Source organism: Neovison vison, chromosome 2, assembly GCF_020171115.1.
Source record: "Neovison vison isolate M4711 chromosome 2, ASM_NN_V1, whole genome shotgun sequence".
Classification (NCBI taxonomy): Eukaryota; Metazoa; Chordata; class Mammalia; order Carnivora; family Mustelidae; genus Neogale; species Neogale vison.
In genome coordinates, this window is record NC_058092.1 from 76,257,096 (window position 1) to 76,274,819 (window position 17,724).

Below are 17,724 nucleotides of genomic sequence, written 5' to 3' on the forward strand. Positions count from 1 at the left end.
TGATTGCATGGAGGGTGGTCTATATAAAGTGAAGACAAGAGACTAGGAAGAGCCAGTAGCCCCCGTGTACCCATAAAGCGATGAGAGCTAACCTAGGGGGTACAAGTGCAAACGGAAAATTTTGGAGGCATTTGAGAGAGGTTTTGAAGGAAGATTTCAACTCGCAATCTTTTTTTGTTTTTGTTTCTATAGAACATCCATCAATCTTTGTTAGATTGGATAAAAATCTGCATTATTAAAAGACAGGTAATAAAATTTAAGCTTATGTTGAACCTAACATACTAAGTTCTGTAGTATTTAGAATAATACATAAGAAATGTCAGCTGGGGAAACAGGCAAAAGCATCACTATATCTGCAGGTGTTGTCCATAGTGAGCAACCACGTAAAAATAATCCCAGGGACAACGCAACGACTTACATTTTGTAACGTGTTTTTCCTTTTGGGGTGAAGAAGGGTGGCAAAGAGGAGCAGGAAATCAAAGGCATAAGCAGAATGGCTTCTCCCATTTCAAAATGGTAATAAAAATATTTAGATCATGGCACTAGGGCACCTTTGAGGAAAAAAAAAAACCACACCTTGATCAGAGTAGGCTCATTGCATAATTCTTTAGTAATATCTATAATATTTGTGTAATGGAGAGGGCTTAAAGAACAATTTTACTTTAACTATGTGCTATCTACTTTTCTTCTCACTCTCTGGGGCTTGATCTATTTCAGCATCACACAGCTACTTCTCCATACACTTTCTAGAAAAGCAGACTCTTACTCTTGAAACACCTTCTATCAAAGGAATCATCAAGAATTTTACCTCTAAGCAATCAGTATCATAACCATCTCATGGCTGAAAAGAACTCCCTTTTCTAGAGGGGAGGGGGGTTGGGAGAAGGGGGGTGGGGTTATGGACATTGGGGAGGGTATGTGCTTTGGTGAGTGCTGTGAAGTGTGTAAACCTGGCGATTCACAGACCTGTACCCCTGGAGATAAAAATAGTTGGGGTAAATTGGAAGGGGAGGTGAATCACGAGAGACTATGGACTCTGAAAAACAATCTGAGGGGTTTGAAGTGGCGGGGGGTGGGGGGTGGGAGGTCGGGGTACCAGGTGGTGGGTATTATCGAGGGCACGGATTGCATGGAGCACTGGGTGTGGTGAAAAAATAATGAATACTGTTTTCCTGAAAATAAACAAATTGAAAAAAAAGTTTTTTAAATAAAAAATTAAAATTAAAAAAAAAAAAGGAACTCCCTTTTCTATATCTTTACTTGAAGCTCTTCAGTAAAGGGGCTTGTGAAGAAGGTTTTCATTCCTTTTGATTCCTTTAGTCAAAGGATAGCAAGTACCACTTGAATCTTCTATTGCTTTATACTGAATGCTTCTTCTTCTTCCCTTTTTTTTTTCCCCCTAGAGTCCATGGTGGGGAGCAGGGAAGGAAAAGGAATCTTAATCAGGCTCCACACCCTATGCAGAATCCAACTTGGGGCTCAATCTCATGACCCTGAGATCATGACCTGGGTGGAAATCACAGGTCTGATGCTCAACCAGCTGAGCCACACAGGCTCCCCCAATTCTGACTCTTTTATCTGTTTTTTGTCTCAGTTGTTCTACTGTTAAGTTCTACTGGTGACAGCCTTCTGTAACTGGCCACTCTAGCGCATCTCCTTCAGGGACCCTGACCATGTAAATACCCATTTAAAGTTCTTGCATCTACTTCCATATCGTAAGGTAAAACCTCATCTCGTTGCTAATATTGAAATTGATCTTTAGCCTTTTCTTCAACCTAGGATTCAACAGAAGTTTTATTTGTGAAAATTGTTTTCATCTGGTTACAAAATAACATCCCAACAGCGATGGTTGTTCCTAAAGTTAATCTCTAGGCAAACAAGGTGACCGCAAATGCTGCTAACTTGAAGGGAATAATTGGAGAGGATCCTTGGAGAGGATCTCTCCAAGCCGCATTCATATCAATCTTCAGCATATTTCTCCCAAACGAGAGCCAAATATAAAGCTGTGTAAACATAGTCATAACAAAGATGAAGGCAGCATGAGTACAACCCAGGGGTTCTCAAGGAGAAACAGTGTGGAGGAAGCATGATTTTGGGAACCATAGCAGTTGTTCATCCAAGGAGACCAATGGTACATCTTTATCACACACCTCTTAGATCTTCTGCAGTGACGCAATCATAGTGCCTTATATGCTTGGCGGGCTTTACTATCCTGAGAATTTTGTGGTTTCCACCCCAAAGGGACAAACCCAGGACCCATAAACATAGCACTGGAGTAATTAAAAAGAATTTTATAATTTATAATTCATCAACATGATGAAATAAAGTCACACTTCCTCCAGTGATATGCAAAGGCCAGGACCACAATGCAGGGTCAATCATGGCCATGGTAGAATGTGTTGCTATATCCCTAAGGGCTCTGATGGGACTCCAGGAACACAGTCTTCTCCTTAGAAATTTTCAGATTTGATAACCAAGCAGAATGTAGCCATTTTGGTGGCAAAGAATGAATGTCCTCCTAAGTTTAGAAAATCATAGGTCTCCTTTTCCTCTGCACACATTTTCCATGTGCCACAAATCCATGTGTGTTCCTTCATCATCACGCCTCCAAACTATGGGATGTTAACACAGATTATGCCATTTTTACTTTTAACATGCACAGAGCTCTCTATCTTGACCAGAGGAGTCCAGGATCTTGACTTAAAACCCAATCTCTGGTCCCTGGTGCCTCTCCCTCAGCCATCAAGTTTTCCCCTTCTCAGATAATTCCATCTGGGTACTTCAGACCAGTGCAAGCCAAAAGCAAATCCTTGTTGCAAGAGGGCAGAATGTGGAAACTGCCCCAGCCAATCTCATCTTCCTGCCAGCTCGCCCCCCAATTCAAAGTTTTGTCTCCATTACAAACTACTGTGTGAAGACTAGAGAAGACTAGTTAAAGGGTTAAACTACTTTCTAAAGAAATCCAAGTAATACTGATAAACTAGTTCCTTTGTGATTCACAGAGCTTTGTGTTCTAAACATTGAAAATTCAACTAGCACAAAAATAAACAAAAATTAAAACAAAACAAAACAAAAAAATTCAACTAGCAGAAAAGATCTTAGTATTTTAGCTCCTGAGCAACCTTCAGCACCTCTGTCCTGGTTTTTAATGCCGTATTTCCATTATTCTTCTGAACAAAAATGTTGACTTCTCTAGTCTTCAAATGGCTGAACTATTTCTGTTTTAAAATTAACATGGTCAATTTTTTAAAATATTTTATTTATTTACTTGACAGAGATCACAAGTAGGCAGAGAAGCAGGCAGAGAGAGGAGGAAGCAGGCTCCCTGCTGAGCAGAGAGCCCGATGTGGGGCTCGATCCTAGGACCCTGGGATCAATGACCTGAGCTGAAGGCAGAGGCTTTAACCCACTGAGCCACCCAGGCACCCCCAACATGGTCAATTTTTACCCTTCAAACGGACTTTTGAAATGTGTTCTCTTTGGAGCGCAAGACCCTCCCTCTCCCTGCAGATCACAAATTCCTGAAGTGGCTGGGGGAATGTTGGAATGCACCCCTGTGGAAATCAGGTACAACAAGAACCTGCAACATTGATATGTTAAAACTGGCTATTTCTTCCTACATGCAGATTTCGGTAAACAATAAAAGCAATATTTCAAAATGTTCAGTGAATACTCTTTTTTTCCCATAACATTAACAAAAGACACTGAATCACTTATATTCACAGAAGTTCTGCAACATGATATTTTACACAAGAATTTCTCAAAAAAATAATTTCATGGGTTTCATTTGGGGGAAGAGAACTAATGATTATTTTATATACCATGGGTGATATGTTGAAATAGAAACAAAAGTATAAAAAAATACTTTATTATGTTTACTTTTTAAAAAAAATTTATATCAAGAATCAAGATTTTGGCTTTTAAGAAAACTGGCAAGTGGCAGTTCTTCATGTTTATCAGTTCATAATTTTTTTTTTTAAAGATTTTATTTATTTATTTGTCAGAGAGAGAGGGGGAGAGAGCGAGCACAGGCAGACAGAGAGGCAGGCAGAGGCAGAAGCAGGCTCCCCGCCGAGCAAGGAGCCCGATGCGGGACTCGATCCCAGGACGCTGGGATCATGACCTGAGCCGAAGGCAGCTGCCTAACCAACCGAGCCACCCAGGCGTCCCCATAATTTTTTTTTAAGAAGACTCCACACCCAACATAAAGCCCAACATGGGGCTTGAACTCACGACCCTCAGACAGAGAACTGAGCTGAGATCAAGAGTCAGACACTGCTCAACAGAGCAATTTATTTATTTTTTATTTTCTTTTTAAAATTTTTAAAAAATATGTGATTTATTGTTTTAAATATTTTTTTATTTTTTAAATTTATTTTTTAATGTGAATTTTTTATTATTTTTTAAAGATTTTATTTATTTATTTGACAGACAGAGATCACAAGTAGGCAGAGAGGCAGGCAGAGAGAGAGAGAAGAGGAAGCAAGCTCTGTGTGGAGCAGACAGCCCGACATAGGGCTCGATCCCAGGACCCCGGGATCATGACCTGAGCAGAAGGCAGAGGCTTTAACCCCCTGAGCCACCCAGGTGCCCTGTGAATTTATTTTTTAAATGTGAAGGAAATACTCACCCTTTGACTCAATCTTAAAATAATTAAGTCAACAAATAAGTTTTGAACCTCAACTATGTGGGAAACGAAAAAAATATAAAGTGTCAAAAAAGAGAATATATAATTAACTGTTGAATATTAATAAAAATTGACACATTGCATATTTAGGATCAGGTGCACATATTAAATCACCTCATCCTCTCAACACACTGTAAAGTACTGTAATTATCCCCATTTACCTATGGAGACACTGAGGCTCAGAGAAGCTAAGCAACTTATCTAAGTTTTCACAGCTGTGGAAGCTAAAAAATGATTAATTACTGTAAGAGTTTCCAGAAAATAAAGTGTTAGAAACACTTCACGGAGCGAGGATTTGGATAGAGCATTTAAAGACCAATACAGGGGCGCCTGGGTGGCTCAGTGGGTTAAGCCACTGCCTTGGGCTCAGGTCATGGTCTCAGGGTCCTGGGATCGAGTCCCGCATCAGGCTCTCTGCTCAGCGGGGAGCCTGCTTCCTCCTCTCTCTCTCTGCCTGCCTCTCTGCCTACTTGTGATCTCTCTCTGTCAAATAAATAAATAAAATCTTTAAATAAATAAATAAATAAAGACCAATACAGTTGGGAGGGGAGGAGAAAGAGGAGAGAAGAAAAGTGAGAGAAATTAGAAGGGGGATAAAGATACTTACAAAATCAAGGAGGTGGTGAAGAGCTGTGAAGCCACTGAAGGCACATGCAAATTTGATGGCGGGGTTCCCTCAGAGTAATCCAACTGTAGCCTTTGGGAATTTTTTTGCCAAAAAAAAATTGGGTTTGTAAGAATTCAGTTCTATAGTATTTTTGTTTGTTTTTTGTTTTTTGTTTTTAATTTAAGCAGTTCTAGTTAAAATCAAGATAAATCCAAATCCTTTTAGTTAAGGAATTACAATACTTCTGTGCAGCTGCTTGAGGTCCCAGAAAGATTGGAAGATGGATTAATCTGTGCTTCTCTTGAACCTCTAGCTTCACTCTATTTATCAGAAGCAAGCAGACAGGCAGGAATCTCCACTCAACTCTTGGCTTTTCAAAACCTTGACAGGAAGAGGGAAAAATCTCCACAAAAGTTGTTTTGCAAAGACCATGCTGACTCCCTCATTTTCCTCTGAAAATGTTGGCAGGGCACACAGAAGTGCATCTCCCTCTCACATTTGAAATTTGTACCATGCCATTTGTCTTCAGAACGCTGAACAGATCTAATCATGCAGAAAGTTCTGCCTAACTTTGCTATCACTAGTTTTCAGAAATATTTTGGAATTTCAGAGGCTGGGCAGCAATCTATAAAGGCTGTCCTCACCATTCTCAGAAGCGGTCCTCCAAGATTTTGAAAATTCTGTTCCCCTTCAAGCATGCCAAAGTCCCCTAGTATTCCCACCTCCATGCTCCTTGGGAGATTGGAGGGGATAAGGGACCAGTCTGATTTGAGGAAAAGCATTGTGATGCTATTGCTGGTCTAGACAGAGTCACAATGTGCCCATCTGGGGACTGTGGCAGTTGTGGTTGATTTGGTATTACCTACCATTCCTGATCATGAAAGATTAAAGCTTGCCAAGTAAAGAACTAATAACCTTTAATATATTGTTGCCTTTTTCTTCTCTCAATACAGACTTAAAGAGAAAACTCTCTTTTAGATTATTAAATCTATAGTCTTTTAGATTGTTAAAAGATTTTTCATGTTAGGAATTCAAGATAAATCAAAATCTTACATGGAAGATTTCAAGGTGGCTTGAAATCCCCACTCAAGTGGGCTACATAATATCTCCTTTCTCTGTCCACATGGGCTGATGACAGACATAATTCACCCTTAGTGGTCCTGAGGTGTATTCCTCATAGAAAAATGAGGCATTATATCTGAGAAGATAATCATCTAGAGATAAAAATCAGAAAAAGTAAGAAAATTGATGTTGATTTCTTTTAAGCATTCTAAGGGGGAAAAATCACTTTTCCAGCAGTTTAAAATATTGTGATGTTATAAAGTAAAAAGGGAATCATAAGAGTATAGGCTTTGGAGTCAGGTTGCCTGGATTCTGTTTTTGGCTCTGCCACTTACTAGCCGCGTGACCTTAGGCAAATGACATTACCCATCTGTGCCCCATCCTTTCCATCTGTGAAATGGGGACAGTGACAGTACCTATTTTATGGTATTATTACATGGGTTGAGTGAAATAATACATGTGAAATGCTTAAATGGTGCCTGGCACCATAGAGTATTAAACAAAGCTTACTTTACACCCTATCTGTGGCATTCAGATCACTGTAGGACGTTATCAGACTACCACTTATGATTTCCAGACTGGGTTTCCAAACCAATTTCTTAAGTCCCTGCAAACATTTTCTGATTGTTTCAAAGCAGCTGATAGGAAGCGTTGTTATAGAAAGCACAATTTTGACTTCTGGTTTAGCCAATGAACTCAACAGTTAATGTGAAATGACATCAGATCAGACTGTTGTCAGGAGCATTTTATAAGCTGAAGAATATTGAGGACGTTCAAGAAAATCTGGACGTTTTCAGTCTCCTAAATAAGGCTATGATTGTTTTTATGTTGTGGTAAAATGATCCTTCCTTTGGTCACATGAAGCAATTTATCTTATCTGAACTCAAGTCTTTTTCTACATTGTTTTTGGAAGCAATCAGTGCAATTAACTCAGATGTTTCCCTGGCACCCCCTACCCCCACCCCACCCTGTGCATACACACACACACACACACACACACACACACACACGTCCATTCTTTACTATAAGATGGTACTTCCTTTTCATTGAGGATTAATTTTTCAATTTCTTTTGAAAAACGAGATCACATTTAAATAATTTCTAATCATTTTAATGAAATGTTATCATGCTGAGCAGAATTCCTGTGTCTTTCTTTGAAATTCCATGATCAGATCACATCACTTCTAATAGCCCTCTACTGAAAGGACCTCAGAAACAAGGAGAGACAACCATAAATGCTACAACAGGCCTAGAGAGGCAGTCAGAGAAGAGAATAGTCACAAGACTGGGGATGATTCGGGGAGGGAGAACACCTGAGGATATAAACTTATTCTACCAATGTCCAATTCATAGAGGGAGGGAAAAGCCAGTTATTGTCAGAACTGTGGAGAATCTGAGACTTTATCCCTTGCAAGCTAAAAAAAAAGGGGGGGGGGAGGGCACCACAGTTTCTTGGACGGTGATAGAAGACAGGAAACTCCTGGATCAGATGAAAGTTCACTACTCAGCAAAAGCCCAAGCCAGAGTATTAGCATTTTTGTGTTGGTTACTGGAGTCCCAGTACAGTAATAGGTTGTGCTATAGGAGTATTAGTATTTTTGTGTTGGTTACTTGGGTCCCAACACAGTAATAGGTTGTGTTCTAGGAAAGGAACTATGAGCTTAGGGAATGTGAATGTTTTATAACAAGTGTGAGTATGCTTGCCTCTTCCTCTGAAGAGAAACATTATTATACTGGATAGTAGGTTTGATTGCCTTTTGCACCAGAGGGAGACATTTTCTTTATCTTCTAAGGCTATTCACTCTATAAGTATCCCTGAATTTTACACTCTGGAAGAAAGACGGGCAGTGCCTTCTTAATAAGATGTGTGAAAATACTAGAAACCGATGGAGAACTGTCTTCCAAGACATTAATAGATAAACTATTCCACACCATGTTGTTTGTTATGCTCCACAAATAAGTGAAACCATATGATAATTGACTCTCTCTGCTTGACTTATTTCACTCAGCATAATCTCTTCCAGTCCCGTCCATGTTGCTACGAAAGTTGGGTATTCGTCCTTTCTGATGGAGGCATAACACTCCATAGTGTATGGAGGACATGGTGAGATGGAGAGAAGGGAGTTGAGGGAAATTGGAAGGGGAGGTGAACCATGAGAGACTACGGACTCTGAAAAACAATCTGAGGGTTTTGAAGGGGGTGAGGGGGTGAGGGGGGTGGGAGGTTGGTGGAGCCAGGTGGTGGGTATTAAGGGGGGCATGTATTGCATGGAGCACTGGGTGTGGTGCAAAAACAATGAATACTGTTACGCTGAAAAGAAATTTAAAAAAAAACAACAACAACAACTAGATAAAACTTAAAAAAAAAAAAAAAAAAAAACAACTATTCCATGCCAGCCCTTTAGGTACTCAGAATGTTTGTGTTTGTCTTATACCAGTTTCAGGTTTCTAAAAGGTGTCAAAGAACCCAGGGACTAATAAGAATATGTAAAGGCAAGGAAATATTCCTCGATGTAAAGGAGGAAGGCCACACTTACTGGTGAGAATGGGTGCTCTTTGTCCTATTAGAGATGAAAGGCACTCTATTTAGGGCTATTTGGAAGGAAAGTAGCTATGGAAAACATCTACCCAGAGGGCCTATATTGGTAAGCATTCATTAAATGAATTAATAGGGCTGATAATTTCCTGTGCTTTCCAAAGAAAAAAGGTCACACAAAGGTTCTGCAATCTTCAACTCTGGAATAACAGTTCAAATGTTCTATTCTGAGAGATTTTGTTCTTCCTGGAATGTTGGTAGTTGTGACAAAGGAAACAGCTCCATAACCAAATAAAGCTAGAGAAATGCTAGGGTCAGCAAAATTAAACAAGTATTTTTAACTCAGGACTACTCAAGAGTGCTAAGTGTGTTAACACACATTGTGAATCTCCAAAAGGAAGATAGTGTCTTCCAAGGGAATTTGACCATGGACCCCCTATTTCTCCAGAAGCTCAAAGGAGAGAGTTCTAAGGAGAGCTGCTTGGAAATGCCTCAGCAGAGGAATGGCTCTAGCTCACTGGCCATGGACGGTGAGTGACAACAGTGCTTTGGGAAGATGTTGCCTGATGGCTCTGCCATGCTCCAGGCAGATTTCCTATGGATTAGAGCAATGGGGGGCCTTCCCCTTTCCTTGATCAAATGTTGGTGATTATATCCATTACTGACCGAAATCTAGGGAGGATAAATATGTATCATTTAAAGATAGATCTGAAAAGTTTTGGCACTGAATAAGCCCTAAGAAATTACCTATTCCAACCCCTTCAGTGCAAATAAGGACACTGAGGAGGCAAAGACATTAAGAGACCTGTCCCAAGTCCCAGAGCTAGTTAATGGCAGAACCACACCTGGAATCTAGGTCTCATTAATCCCAATTTACGCTCTCTTCACTAATAGCGATAAAAATGACCATTAATGACCACTACCATTGACACTGAGAAGGAAAACCAGGCTTTCTTAGTTTTTTGTTTTGATTTTGTTTTCTTTTTTTCCCAGAGAGGTAAACAACATGGGTAAATTCAGGAAATTATTAAATAAACTCGGGAAAATGCATCATATATCAGTATGGGAGATGGCTTTAAGAAGAGATCATCTGGGTGTGGTTTTTAACATTTTCTAAATATACAAAGCACCTTTCATATTGTTGTCCTTTTTTTAAGATTTTATTTATTTATTTATTTATTTTAGAGAGTGAAAGGGAGGGAGAGCCCATAAGTGGGGGGAGGAGCAAAGGGAGAGGGAGGGAGAGAATTTCAAGCAGACTCCAAAGTCAGCACAGAGCCCGACACAGCTTGATCTCACAACCCTGAGATCATGACCTGAGCGAAAATCATGTGTGGAGTGATTAATTGAGTCACCCTGGATGTCCCATGATAATTTTCCAAAGAGAGTCATGTTTATGTGAGTAACAAGAGCATCTTCAATTTCACTACCCTGGTAAGGTTTCTTGAGCCATCGATAGCCATGCCTCAGAGAGCAAGCAGCTTCTTAGTGAAAGGGAAGAAGCAATTCCTTAGGCTTGAAATTAGGCGCTTTGTCAGGGCTGATGTCACTGAAATTTGAAGCAAGTCAGTGTTAAACTGTGATCTGAGATGTTCTATGGTACATTCTATATGCATAATAAGATATGGAGTTAAAAGACTAGAAATGGGGCGCCTGGGTGGCTCAGTGGGTTAAGCCTCTGCCTTCGGCTCAGGACATGATCTCGGGGTCCTGGAATTGAGCCCCGCATCGGGCTCTCTGCTTAGCAGGGGGCCTGCTTCCTCCTCTCTCTCTGCCTACCTCTCTGCCTACCTGTGATCTCTGTCTGTCAAATAAATAAATAAAAAGTCTTAAAAAAAAAAAAAAAGACTAGAAATGTGGAGTTCTGGGAAAATTGAGTTACCTCCCTTAAGAGGTACAGCTTAGTGTTTTATTCTGTTTTAATAAATAAGGATGTTCCAAACCCCTTAAGGATGTTTCATTACCTTCAGAATAATTCACTGCATGGCTACAGATAGTCATTTCAGATTTAATTAATGAGTTCAGACATGTAAAGTTCTTCGAGCAGTGGCTGCACGTGCTTCATAAATAGTAGCAGGAAGGTATTATTTAATATTAGAATTATAGCAGTGAGATTCAGGTGCAAAAAATAAAAGCCACCATTGAGAATTTCAAACTCATTTTTTACTGTAAGCTTTTATCATATATGTATTACATGAAAGTTACTTACTTATCACTGGCCAATATTGATGAGGGAGCAGGAGGCTGACTGAGGACAGATCCTTCTCTCTCTCTCAGTGATTGGTTAAGTTCCTGGTTTGGAGGAGGGCTATGGCCAAATCTCCTTTTCGGGCTTCTCATTCTTATTGCCTTATTAACCTTAATATGTTGCTTTGTTCGATGTTTCTCTACTTGGTGTCGAGACTCCATGAGACTCCATCGCTGCAATGACTTCACCACGGCAGATGATCCTTATCACGCACGAGGACGCCTCTTCACTGTCAGTGCTGGATTCAGCTGCCTCCACCTTTCGTAACTCCCTTAAGCTTTCCTACACTGATCCATACTGACCTGAGCAGGCAGGGACAACTCTACACCCCTATTCAGCAGGAAGAAGTTACAGAAGATGAGACCTTCCACTTTCAACCACCTTAAAGATTTAAGGGTCAAAATTGTTCAGGGGGGAATGATGAGGGAGCAGGAGGCTGACTGAGGACAGAGCAAAAGCTGGCGCCTTGCACCCCCCTCTCCACCCGCTCCCCTCCGTAATATGTGTAGCATTCCTCAGGCACCCCTGACTGCCATAAAATGATAAATAGTTAACTTGCAGAGATCACAATCCTGCAGAACAGGAATCTCCCTTGCTCTACAGATGTTCTAGAGATCTACAAACAGGGAGGTTACCTTATCAATAGCACAAATTTCCAGAGGCAAATAACTCTCAGTTCCTGAAGCCCTAATGTCTCCCTCCCCACCATAAACTGGAGGAGGCTGAGGTAGAAGGGAATGTAAATGATAGCAGGATCATAACACCCCACCAAGAATCTCCCTTCCCTTCACACCCCCCCAATGGCAAGGTATATAACCTGCCTTCCCTCAAAACCCAGGACAGCTGCATCTCCACCTGCCCACGGCTTCTGTCCCCGTGCTCTAATAAACCACCTTTTTGCACCAGAGACGTCTTAAGAATTCTTTCTTTAGCCGTCAGCTCCGAACCTCACCTCACCAAACCTGACCTAGGTTCTGGGACTTCATCAATATGAATAATAATTGTAAGAATGAGTTTCTCTACCTGGTATATTTCATATTGCCTAAACTCAAAGTCACAGACACTTTATGATCTTTCATTAAGAAGTTTATTTTCAGTCATGAAATGCTTTTCAGTTAGAGTAAGCTGAAAAAATCTCGTGAAGATACATTTGGGATGTGAGTAGGCTATTGGGAAAAGCACAAACTAATGCCATTTCAAAAATTCCTTGAAAACTACCTTATCGAGTATACTTGATGTACTCAATTTTAAAATATTCATTTTCCATCTGATTGGGCAGTGGTTAAGCAGAAGAACTCTGAAATTGGACTTGCCTGGGCCCAAATCCCAATTCTTCTACTCAGTGGTCATCTGACCTCTGATTAGTGACTTGCTTATAATGTGCCTCAGTTTCCCCCTCTGTCAGTAGGAGGAAATAACACTGCTTGGATAGCAAGGGTAAATAAATCAGAAAACACATATGAAGATAGTACCTAGCACACAATATGTACCTAGCAAGTGTTTATTATTATTATTTCCAAACTATATCACAGATTAGTGGGACTGACCACTTCAATCTTCTGTGTCTGCGTGTGTTGGCGGTGGGTGGGGGTTGGGGGAGTGATGGTAAATAAACAAGGCTGATTTTAGAAGAATTTGGCCCATAATTTTGTAGCATTTTATTTTTAAATCCTCAGCACCAACAGCCTCTCCTCTGGCACACATTCAACTGCCATTTTAGGGTCAAGACCACATTTGACCACATTACCTCTTGGGCAACTTCCTGCTCACACGACATTTTCTAGGGGATGTTTTATTCTCCCGTTCTTTGCATTTTTAATGGCACAGAGTCAAGGATTTCAAAACTGTTGCTAAAGGTGGATTTTAACTGGCAACCATTAATTCAGAAACTGCTAATTGTTGCAACAGTGCTACAAGAGATGAAACTTAAAACAATGATGCTTTCTGTTAGCTCAGGACTTCCCCACAAAAGCTCAGAACTGCTCTGGGGAACAGATGTGCATAGGGTGGGTAGAGAACGCTGGGTTAAACCCTGCTGGTGGTTTTGGTTTAGAATTTAGATTTCACTTTCACTATTACTAGGCAGGATCAACTGACATCAAATATAAAACAAAACAAGCATAGCAGGTTGGTCTTCAAGAACAGGCCCAGCACTGAAAAAGCAAGGTTTAAGCACATGCATATACATAATACGTAATGTTAGTATAAATTCTATGAGCTAGAGGATTTCGCATTCTAGAGCCTGATGTTTAATACAAATTATTGTATACTGAAAGTCAGAACCAGTAAAAAAATTTCTGAAAATTTAAAAAATGCATTCTTTCAACATTTAATTCCAAGCTCTGTGCTAGGTGTTGACATAGAGATTGGAGAAAAAAAAAAAAAAAGTACAGTAGTGAAACAAAAATGCAAAGAGATAAATAGTACCACATCATGGTAAGTGCTAGGGGAACACAAAGAATGGAGAATTACACTTGCGTGGAGCCTATAGAAGCTTCACAGAGAAAACGACTTTTGAAATATGCCTTCATGGAATGCTATAACCCAGCCTGCATTTTACTGTAGCTAACAGCAAAACAATATAATTACCACTTCCGTACTCTTTCTAAGTCTCACCAGAACCTTAAAAAAAGTAGGTACTGATGTTCGAATAGACAGATGGAGAAACTGGGGTTCAAAGATTAAGAAGGTTAGGGCCACATAGTAAGAGTGGACTGAGGACTTGAGCCCAGATCCATTTTACCCCAAATCTGTTACCACTCCCTCACACTGCCCAGAAAGATCCACTTCAGCTCCCTACTGCCAACCAGTGCATGGTGAACTTGTAGCTGTGTGGTTTTGGTGTGGGAACTCACTTTTTTGTTTTTTTTAATTTCTTTTCAGTGTAACAGAATTTATTGTTTTTGCACCACACCCAGTGCTCCATGCAATGCCTACCCTTCATAATACCCACCACCTGGCTCCCCCAACCTCCCACCCCCCGCCCCTTCAAAACCCTCATGTTGTTTTTCAGAATCCATAGTCTCTCATGGTTCATCTCTCCCTCCGATTTCCCTCAACTCCCTTCTCCTCTCCATCTCCCCATGTCCTCCGTGTTATCTGTTATGCTCTGCAAATAAGTGAAACCATATGGTAATTGATTCTCTCTGCTTGACTTATTTCACTCAGCATAATCTCTTCCAGTCCCGTCCATGTTGCTACAAAAGTTGGGTATTTGTCCTTTCTGATGGAGGCATAAGACTCCATAGTGTATATGGACCACATCTTCCTTTTTTTTTTTTTTTTAAGATTTTATTTATTTAATTGACAGAGATCACAAGTAGGCAGAGAGGCAGGCAGAGAGAGAGGAGGGGAAGCAGGCTCCCTGCTGAGCAGAGAGCCCGATGTGGGGCTCGATCCCAAGATCCTGGGATCATGACCCCAGCCAAAGGCAGAGGCTTTAACCCACTGAGCCACCCAGGCGCCCCTGGACCACATCTTCCTTATCCATTCGTCCGCTGAAGGGCATCTTGGTTCTTTCCACAGTTTGGTGACCGTGGCCATTGCTGCTATAAACATTGGGGTACAGATGGCCCTTCTTTTCACTACATCTGTATCTTTGGGGTAAATACCCAGTAGTGCAATGGCAGGGACATAGGGAAGCTCTATTTTTGATTTCTTAAGGAATCTCCACACTGTTCTCCAAAGTGGCTGCACCAACTTGCATTCCCACCAACAGTGTAAGAGGGTTCCCCTTTCTCCACATCCTCTCCAACACACATTGTTTCCTGTCTTGCTAATTTTGGCCATTCTAACTGGTGTAAGGTGGTATCTCAATGTGGGAACTCACTCTTGAAAGCCCATTGAGAATGTCAAATTTTGATCTAAAAAATTGGGTGAGTGAAAGGTGAAGATGGTGGGTCTATATACATAGTTCACCAAGGTATAGTGCCCTCTCCTTATTCTGAAAAGCAATCACATTTAGTTCAAAACTGTTTACTCTGACTCATGGGCTGCCAGATTCTGTCTCTCAAGCTCTGTGAATACCCTGAAGTCAGGGAATAAGCCTCATACAGCAGTCCCCCCTTATCTGAAATTTTTTCAGATCCCCAGTCAACTGTGGTCCAGAAGGAGATGATCCTTTCTCTGACAAAGTGTCAGAAGGCTAACATTACATCATAACGCTTACGTCACTCACATCACTTTATCTCATCACATAGGTATTTTATCGCCTCACATCATCACAAGAGGAAGAAGGGGGAGTACAATACAATACATTTTGAGAGAAAGGCCATATTTACATAACTTTATTAAAGTATATTGTTATAATTGTTTTTATTTTATTACTGTTGACTTCTTACTATGTCTAATTAATAAATAAAACTTTATTATAGGTAGGTATGTACAGGCAAAAAAAGAGCATCTATAAGGTTTGGTACTATCTGCAGATTCAGCCATCCACTGGTGTATTGGTGCTTCTTTCCCACAGATCAGGGCCTCTGTGGTGCTTCTTTGAGGCCCTCAGAGCTCAGCACTCACAGGAGTCGGCTGTGGATTCACCTGATGGTTTTCCAAGGGCTTGATAAGTGTGGATGTTGATTTAAGTTAGATTGACTGGGGTGAGGTGACTAGACTTTGGGTGTACATGCTCTAAAATAAGAAGACATGATCTAAGCAGTATAACAGTGGTTTTCAGACTAATGCCTCTCAGACTTCAGAGTGCATGTGAATCTCATGACTACATGTAGCCCTACCCAATACACCCTATTTAAAAAGAAAGGAAGGAAGGAAGGAAGGAAGGAAGAAAGGTCATGTCCAGACAAAACTATTGCAATTAAACATGAGACGGAGGCAGGAGACTCAATTTTCAGGGTTCATATCCCATTTCCAAACCTTGTTGCCATTCCTCGTCCTTTTGCTTTCAGGTCTATGAAGAGTAGATTACGTCCATAACAGCTACCATTTATTGCGTACTTACAAAGCACTTGGCATTGTCCTTGCTGCTTTAAGTATGTTATCTAATTCACACAGCATCCTAGAGTACTATCTTTATATTGCTGATGATGGGGAAAAAAATAAAATTAGCAGTAACTCCCTTACATTTACACAGGAAGAGTAAGGATTTATTCCTGATTCACCCGAGTCCAAAGTCTAGTCTAATAGTTGCTTGTCACTGGGTAATGAGGAAGCATTTCAGGGATGTGTAAGCTTGAAGTCAGGATGGGATGGTACAGAAGGCTGGAGATGCTCGGAAAGCGCTTGCAGAACAAAGCCACTGACAGGAGGTTTGTACCCTTAGTATTTGTCTCATTAGAGCGTTTAAACCCACGGGGGGATGGGGTGGGGAGGGGGCTACTTAAGAGCGGGAGCTACCTCAGATAGTATCTGGTAGCTTGCAAGGTGCTTGCAATTTTAGCACATTGCTGAAGCCAATCTCTCCCTTTCCCCAGCAACTCTCCACGAATTTTTCCTCCTGCTATCTAGGAGGAAAGCTCCACCCTAGATTTTTGTAAGGATCTACGGAAATTAAGGCTGGTGGTGTTAGAGTCAGAGGATTTAAGGTTGACTTCCACAACATACTGGATTGGAAAAAAGTGTGGTAGTGTGCCCAGCGAGCAGGGGGGGAAAAAACCCCAACAAAACAGAAAAACAGTTGAAAGCTTAAGAGAACAACGTCTAGACAAATTGTTTTTTCATTTTGACTTGGAACTAGAAATGGGGTTAAAGGAGGTGCCTGCTTTGTTAAGGCTTGCTTGTAAGCACCAGTCAACTAGTGAAAGACGATTAGGAATACCAGCCTTTTCCTGACTGCCAGGACAGAGCAGTAGGTCCATTTTCAGTACTCTTCGAATAACTAACATTGAGAAGGCATCCCAGGAGACTTTATACAACCTAGTAATGTTGTCTGCACATTTTTCACTGGGAAGATTTTCCATAGGAATCGCTGTCAGCTTTCAGGAATATAGTTTGCTTTTTCATCCTGAAATTGGGTAGGAGACTGTGAAGAAAATCATGCTTCAGCTCAATCAATAGGGACAACCCCTCCCCCATACTCTTAATAACAGGTGGTTTTGATGAGGACGGTCAACTCCTTTAGGCACAGTTCACAATTGTAGGCGGAGCGTTCAATTTCAGCGTCTCTGAACCTGTTGCTGAGAGACGAGGGAGCCCAGCGCTCAGTGTCCGGGAACATGAGGTTTCCTGCTGGAGAGGAGATGGAGTGTGCGGAGAGATTGGTTTTAACCCGTCTCCCTCAATGACTTACCACCCCACCCCCGCCCCGCCTCATTTTTGTGTTCTTCTGGGGTCCTTCTGTTCTCCTGAGGAGCGGGAGATGAGGAGGAGGGATGATCTCCATCCTGACCCCAGTCCTGCAGGGGAGTTGCCAGAAGGGCTATTTTTAGTGGTAGCTGCTCCCCTCTAACACCCAGGGGAGGAGCTGCGGCAGTGGAGCGGCCGCAGAGCGCAGAGAAGGCTCGGTTTTCCGTGTCCTGTTAGGGATGGGGGAGGTATTAGGCGCAGCCGGTTCCCCAGGCAGAGGCAGCCAGGTGGCCGCCTCAGAGGCCCGGGCGGCCCCGCCGGGAAGCGCGGGAGGGTTCGTTTTC

The 17,724-nt window shown here is 41.4% G+C and overlaps 1 pseudogene; it reads right to left on the reverse strand.

The window, feature by feature from the left end:
* Window positions 1–673: 673 nt before the first annotated feature.
* On the reverse strand, window positions 674–17,312 carry LOC122899143 (annotated as a pseudogene).
* Between the last annotated feature and the right edge of the window lie 412 nt (window positions 17,313–17,724).